Raw genomic sequence first — 8,484 nt, forward strand, 5'->3', positions numbered from 1 at the left:
CAGAAAGGGTAAACTTGACTATCCTGAAACACTAGCATAACACAAGAATGCTTTATTTTGATTTACAGATAAAACCAGAGGGGCACGAGTCAACATTGCGCCAGTTTTGACGCGAAAAAGCCCCAAGGGTAAAAGGGGTAACAATGTTCCCGTAACACTTTACCGTCAATAAAAAGACTATTTTCTAAAACATCATTTTTTGTGCCAAACACGGTTTATTCTGATCTAAAGCATTGACATTTGTGAAAAAACAGCTTATTTCAATAACGGGACAGGTTCAAAAATTATGTTCATTACCCAGGGATTTTTGTTTAGTAGTACAAGGCTTTTTTTACACCATAAAAAAAAAAAAAAAAAAAAGTGAAACAGAGAAGTCTGCGAAACAAAATGTGACGGGTTTGTCTTTCAGCGTACAAATGAAAGTGCGGGCAGTCCAACTGCTTGAAAAAAGTTTCTCTGCTCTGAGTTTTGGACTTTATGGAATAATTTGGACGATTTTGGAAATAACAAAAAGAAAAGGTTTGGGGGATTTTTTCAGCGAAAGACTATTCTTGCTTTTATAAGTTTTTAGTAGGAAAAAAACCCCTTTTTTGACTTTTTTGTGCAACGTCATATGAGCAGAATGATGCAATTTTGTCAAAAATTTGAGATTCTATTTCGAAACGCGTGGAGTAAAAAATTCTTTTTAGGACAAGAAAGCCCGTTCGCAGCGTAAGAATGCGCAAAAACTTGTTCTGAAACCTTGGTTTTTAAAATTTTTTCCGAAAAATTTTCAAAATTCGTGCGAAATGCTCGCGAAAATGAGTGATTTTTTAAAGGAATTCTTATTTTATTCTCAATGAAAATTCATGTTTTTGGTCTCTTCGACGTAAACCCTTTCTTGTTTTGATGTTATTTGTCAAAATTTCACAAATCTGGAAATAGTGATTTTTAGCTAGAAGTGGGCAGACCGTATTACCGGCATAACAAAGTGCGCCCCTTTGCAAAATTTTCAACTTTTAACCGTCGTGTTTTCTAATGCACGAACAAAATAAAAATTTCTTTTGAATCAGAAAACCAGTTACCAGCCTAATAAATGATGCAAAAAATTTTTTTTCCAAAACATTTCGTGTAGTAGATTTTTAATCTGAAAAAAGGAGGAATTCTCAAAATAGGACGAAAAAGAGTGATTTTCAGACGTAATTTTTTTCAATTTCGTGAAATTCGGTTTTGGGCTCTTCTATAGCTAAACCCCTTTTGTGTTTTGAAATTTTGTCTAATTTACAATTTAGGGAAAAACTTAATTTTTAGCTCAGAAAGACACACCACGGTAAACAACAAAAAAGGGCCGGGTCCGTGAAAAAAGGACATGTTTGGGCGATAATTTTGCAAAAAATAAACAAATACCAAAAGCCATTCGATACCCCAAAAACAAAAAGTTCCGCTTTACAAGAGACCATTTTGGTTTTTTGCGATCAGAATTGCTTAAAACTGATTTCAAATTGCCTGTCGTTCACCCTCTCCAATTTTCTGGGAAACCCAAGTCAAAATTAGAAAACCCTATTTTCCCAAATCTGGGCGGTGACCTGGGTCACGGGGGTCAAACGTGAGGTCAAAATGGGTTTAGCAAGGGCGGGAGTAATGGCTTTTTCGCGCGAACGTATTTCGTGGAATAAAAACATTTTTTGTGCTTGCAGATGGGGGAGCTGAACAATCTTTGTGACAAATTTTATTCAGAATGTTGCCGCGAAAACTACCCAAAGGATGGGTGGGATGGGAATTAAGGGCGAAATCTGCAGCAAAGGTAGGTCGGTTTTTCTTCGAGTTTTATGAAATTAAAATGGCTCCCGCCCAAGGGGAATTTATAGCGTTGAATTTCGTTATGGGGATGCCACAAGGTGGAATCCCTAACCCCGTGTTCAAAAGTTTTTTGGTCTGAAGAAAAAAATCATTTTGACGGACTGAATTGGAAAATTTACTTTTTTTGGGGCACTGAAACATGTTTCGGCTACAAATGTTGATTGTCATAGAATAGCCAAACTTTTTTAGTCCATTTTTACTAATGGAAAAAATTTCTAGACCAAATTTTGTCTCATAATTATTTTGAAAAAGCATAGGACTTTTCGAATGCATTATCAAGAAGTACTGTTTTTTTAAAGCTTGCTTATTGTTTTTCAGAGAACTGGGGTTGATTTGAACATCCCAAATTCTCAAGTTTTAAAGTATTGGGAATGGTGTGTGACTGTTTTTTCCCCAGCAAATTTTGGGACAAAATGAGGTAATTTCACAAATACTCGCAGATAGATTAAAAATTTAAAAAGTACGTGTCATTCCGCTTTTTTGCTTAACTTATTTTTGTCATTTCTGTAAAGCTAAAAAAAACTAGACCAATTTTTTTATCAACTTGTGAGTAAAAATGCATAGCCGTGGGCCTTGAAGTTCAAGAACCCCTGATTTCTAGTTTTGCTTATTTTTTTCTTTTTCAGAGACTTTTTGATTTTCACAGACCAAGATGTCTCGTTTTACTTTCAAACTGAAGTGAGGGTGCAGGCTTTTATGCAAAATTGTGGAGGAAAACTCAGGTAGCTATTCATTTTCCCAATTACAATGTTAATTTCAACTTAATGCTTGAAAAATTTTTTTTAAATTTTGTAGGAGTAGTGTTGATATTTTTTAAGAAATTTTAGTATCAAATGTCATTTTACATTTGATTTTTTGTTAGCGGAAAACATTAAAATATGAGCAAAAATTTTTTTGTTAGTTTCAATTTTTCGAGCACAGAAAACAGAATACTTGAATTTTAAAAAGCATAAAGTATTTCTTTTTATTTGAATTGAATCACGTCATAAATATATAAGACTTATTATTTATTTAAGGCTGCCAAAAGACAAAAGCTAGGTTCCGTGCGTGTGCTTTTTTTTTTTTTAAAAAAAAAAAGAGATAGACATTTTGCCATTGAAATAAAAGACCTGATGTATTTCGTTTCGTGTATGTTTTTTTTGTTGATTTGCCCGTACAAGAGGCAAGCCCGTAAAAGAGGGACACTATTTTTTGAGTTTGCTTTTTCTTTATCAATTGTAACAACAGCACTGTAAAAAGTACTCCGAATCATGAGTCTTAAGCCTCTTTTCGTCGAATTTAAAATTTCCCACTTGTTTCCCGGGGACACGGGCCATACCCAATACTAAAGTAAGGGTATTTACCCGTGTGAAAAGAACAAGTTCACTCACGGGTTGCCCTTTTCTTATTTGTGATTATCAACAAGTTTGGGGTTTAACATAAGAAGGGTCGTTGGCAAAAACAACGTGCCGTTGGAAAAAAAATACAGTCAAAATTTAAAAACTTTTCATAGAAAATTCTTGGAATATTAGAAGGCATATGTACTTCGAAAATTTTAACACGTTTTGAAACAAAAAAATCTTTTTGAGATCATTTTTGCTTTCCCCGAACGTCTATTTTTTTTTATTTTCACGAGCCTTTTTAAAACCGTACATGCATTGCATCGAAATGCGACAAAACCCCTGATACCTTTTTTTCAAGATCTTAATGCAAATAAAGCGAAACTCTTAATAGTAAGAATGACAGAGTTACCTCTTTAGAAATAAAAAATGCAAAAAGATTGTGAAAACCCTCAAAATGCCCCTCAATAAGACTCATCAAAAAATCGAATGCCAAACTGACCATAAAGGTATAGATAGCGAACGTACTCAGAGATTTTGAAATGCTTTTTGATGCTGGTATGTGTTGGGAATTTTTCCCATCCCCTTTCATGGTGTTGAGATTTTTCCCCCCTTGTTTGGATTCTGATCGGATGGGGAAAGGTTAAGTGGTTTAAAAGACCCCCTCCGTATTTGGCGAGGGCGAAGCCGGTATGGGGAATTATTTTCCCCCGCGCGAGAAACATGGCCCGGATTAGTGCTTTTTTCTCCCCAAAGGGGGCACGCGTTCCCTCTATTGAGATGGCTTTTCCCCCTCTTTTGGTTCCTAGTTCGGACGCCGCGTTGTTGACGGGGAAAAAACAACGAATGTTAAACCATGAAAAATTTTGTCTCATGCGTCCGGATATTTTTAAATTTTTTCACTATCCTGTTGCTAACTTTTTCAAAAAATTCGATCAGTAGGGGAAAAAAAACAAAAGCGTTGGAATTTTCTCCAAATTATATGTTGACACGTTGTTGAAAATCGTGTCCAAAGAGGGGGAAACTTTCCTAATCAAACGATTATCCTAAAAAATGTAAAGTTATGTGTTTTGTTAGGGACAAATATTCCAAAACGTCCACCTTATAGTTTTATAGTTTTAGATTTTTATTTTCGGTCAAACGTCAGTGACCTATCGTTTGTCCAAGGAGGGAAAATTCTAAATTTCAACATGATGTTTCATACGATATTTCCCCAAAACATTGTGTTGTATGTCGGGACACGTTTTCCAAACATCCCTTGATACTTTTTGTATAATGGATTTCTGTTTTGTCAAAAAATACTCCCGGTGGTAAAATCCGTGTTTTTTTAAGTATTTAGGAAAAAGTTGGGATTTTGGGGATTAACCACATGCAAGGTGGTCCATACCGTGTTTTTTTTTTAAATATTAAAAGGAAAAAAATTGTCTTTGGGCATTTTGGCCATCGTGCATATTTTTGGGCTAGGCAGTTTGTTCTGCCAGATCAAACAATTGGAAACCACGTTGTCACACCAAAAGCCGAGGGATGCAAAAAACTCCGCTCTGAGGCTGAACAATTTGGGCTGTGACACTTGCAACTTGAGGAAAAAATGCTCGCGTGATTGGTCGTTACTTTCATGTAGATCGTCCCGTTGGCGAAACCCGTTTAAAGCTATCAGCCCAAACAAAAGTTTGGAAGTACAGTTTGTTATTTTTCGGGGGTGAGCCTTTATAAACGGGGTACCAAATCAGTTTTCGTTAGGCGGGGGGATTTCACCATATTCCCAAAGGGTTTCCGGTCAGTTGTTAAGTTTTTTAGTGTTAAAAGTTCAAGTTCGGAGTTAAAAGTGTTTGTGGTAAAAGATACAAAAAGATGAAGAATGCCTGGGGTGATATTGCAAAGTCGCGTCGTCTCGTATTTTACCTTAGGATTTTGATTAGGAAAAAAAAGACTGGGAAAACAGTTGGCATAGCGATGCCAAAAATCTTTGGGGGTAACTTGTCCCGGGGGTTTTGATCAATTGGGGTTCCCGGTTCGGCGTAACCCTTGGGCGGGAGACTCGCTATACCGAAAGGGAAAAACGGTTGAGTCCTGCCCCCTTGGGCGAAAATCTTTCAGCCTAAGACGCTGGGGGTCTTCTTGATTGAAATGACATCGAGTTTTATATATTACTCTCGAGGTCGTCTGAGTGTTACTGTTTGAGTCTTGCTTATTTTATGCTGCTTTCCCTATTGACGGTGACATGGTCACCTGTTGACGTTCGGGGCTTTTTAGATCGCCAGAAAAATGCGATACCAATTAACGAACCCCAATTTTTTTCCCTTTACTTTTTTGCATGTTAGGGCAAAGCAAATTTTTTTGAAAAGAGAGCGCGGGACCTTGCAACCCTTGTATAAGAAAAAGGTTAAAATTTTTTTAATAAGTTATGTCTTAGATGTTAGTTGTTAAATCTTAAATTTTTTTACCTTTTTGTACTATTTAATGTGTTTCTTTCAAAGGGTTGTCACTTTTTTTTCTTGGTGGTGGAGACGGCAAGGGCGTTTTTTGTATCCTTTTTTTTTTTTTGCTTTAAAATTTGGAAAAGCTCTTGGCTTGCTCACAAGCTACATGTCATAAGTGACACAAAATTTTTTGAACTTGGGAAACAAAGTTTACTTGTAATTTAAAAAATCAAAACTTCGAATTCAAATTTTTGTATCTAATGTACACTCATTTGGCAGTAACGGCTGTACATAAAACGATGCAACCTTTTTCTTTTCTCTTGCTCTTCAAAAAAAAAAAAACAAAAATTTTAAAGCTTAAAGGGGCCGGGCGGCAACCCAACATTTCATTTAGATTGACTTTTATGTCGCGTGGGGCAGCGTTAATGAGACTAAAGCCGATCTGTCTCATAGGAATGACGCTAGTACAGGGGAATTCTTGGCCCCCCATTGCTATGATTTTTGCAAAAATAAAAGCCAGTGCCACTTTTATGGAAGGGCGACACTTCTCTATGAAGCCAAAACACCTTTGAATAGCCTTTTGTCCGGTGCCGCGGCAAGTATGGGGACTGGCAGAAAAGTTTGGGGAAAAACTGATCTTGTAATTTGAAAGTGACTTTGGTTTACATTTGGTACTCTATCCCAAATTTTTTTTAATGCGACCATTTTCGAGGCCGTGACAAGGTTTCTTGAGTCACGTGGGCCCAAACAGCCCCGGACAAGTTGGACAAACGCGAGCCATAGAATTTGGGATGTTTTTTTTTAAAAGGGGTTTGCGATTTCTGAACGAATACTCGGGTCGCCTCAGGCCCAGTTTGATTAGTTATGATTGAAAAACGAAAAGTCAATTCATCGGGGAATTGGACACGATTTTTTTACAGTGAAGACCTTGATGCCTGTTTAGACCATCTTTTTGCTTTTTAAAATTGGGACAAAACTTAAAAACAAAGAAATCACGCTTTTTTGGTGATTAGCAAACTGGCTTGTTTTTCTTACCCACGAAAATTTTATAACAATACAAGGCTCATTTTTTTGCAACGTTTTCTCCCTATGAGTTTACTTGCCCTTTTTTTTTCAAGGCGTGAACGTATCTATAAGAAAAAGTTTAATCATAAAGGATTCGTGAAGTGTTCTTTGTAAATTGTACAAAAAAAAAGACATACCGGTCGGATTAGGGCATTTTTTCAAAATCTCTCTAAACCTAAGGGGTTGCTATTTTTGCATTTTTATGACAGAGTAAGACACGGCCTGTTCTGAACATTTTATTTCCAATGTCCTCATCTTTCATCAGAACAAAGCAAAAATATCAATCGGTTTGTCTACTTTTACGCTCGATCTTATTTTTGGGATTTCGAAGCACCTTCCTTTCTTTACGATGCACAATCTTGCAAATGTGTGACCCAAGGCACTAAGTTGATCTTTTTGTGCAGAAAGATATGGGCTAGCTCAGTTGTCCCCTTTCCTCTTGCTTGCTTAGACTGCTCTCTGTGGCCCAAAATAGTAGTTCCCCCTTTTCCCAAACCGTTTCGCCAAGTATGCTGGGAACCGTTGATGAAAGCCTCGTGAAAAAGGGTTTTGTTGTGTCTTACGGATGTTTTGGTTTCTACTTGGGGGGGACTGATGATGTTGGAACTCGTCTTGTCCTCTCGCTTTTGCGATGGTGTTGTTGTTTGGGTCTGTTTCTTCGCTTTTTCCATATTGTTGAAACAGAAAAATAACGAACGTCGTTTTTTACAAAGTTGGGTTTTCAGGGCAATTCAACAAGTCTATTAGTAGTAAAAGTATCAGTTCATTTCAAAATTTAAACTGTCAAATTCAAAGTGTAAAAACTCAATCAAAGTGTCAACCCTTTTTTTCCCTCAGCAAGCCTTGATTTCCAAAAGGGGTCCGCAGCAGCTATTCGTCCGACATATCTGTTCGTTTGCCCCTCTCTGATTTTTTTTTCCACAAGTTCGTTTCGATGTGCCGACATGTACTCTTGAATAAGGAAGGGGATGTCCCGATCCCCTGTTGACGCAAATTCACTTATCTATTTTTCGATTAAATTTTGACTCTTTCACTACCCCCTTTTGTTGTATAAGACAACTTTCCTTGTTGTCGACGGCTTCTTCATGATGGTCTAAATCTGCGGCCCCACTGTTCATCGTTTGATACGAATGACATAAGAATGCATATCCACACACTCCCTCTAGCGAAAATTGTTTGGCCAATCAGAAAGTGGCATTTAAACCACGCCTACTTTGTATTGACCAATCAGAAAGCGATAGATTGAAAAAGTTAGTTTCGGTACTTTTCGGGGGGAAAAAGGCATGGCTTCATTTTAATTTTCAGCTCTCAAACTGTCAAGATGCAAAAAAAATTTTTCCAAAAATTTGGCGAATGAAAGTGAACATTATTAGCATTTTAAAAACTGAAAGAGATTCGAAATCTGGGTATGCATTTAAAAAACAAGATGACGAAAATAAGAAAATTCAAGAGACAGAGCATACATTGGCTCAGCAGATGTCACCCGGTTATTTGGAAAAAACTGTAGGGTTTTTTCAGCACGACTCGAACACAAAATGTGCGTTCATTTCGGACTTGCGAAACCTGTTGGAAATTACGAGACAGCTTTGTCGAAAATATGATTAGATTCTTGAACTTGTGTAGAATTTGCATACAACTTGGGGGAGATAACTCAAAACCTTGTCGCGAGAATAAAGGGGGGGGGGGGGGGGGGGTTTTTGGATTTTGGCTAAAAAAATTTTACTGTCGTTTGTCGAAAATGGGTAACGGACAGGTTATGAGAGAGGTGGTAAAAAAACATTTCAAGCCGTGCCCTTTAAGTTCATTGAAACGCTAGAAGAAACGCAAAATGTTCAGAGACA

Source organism: Mercenaria mercenaria, chromosome 14 (assembly GCF_021730395.1).
Source record: "Mercenaria mercenaria strain notata chromosome 14, MADL_Memer_1, whole genome shotgun sequence".
Lineage (NCBI taxonomy): Eukaryota > Metazoa > Mollusca > Bivalvia > Venerida > Veneridae > Mercenaria > Mercenaria mercenaria.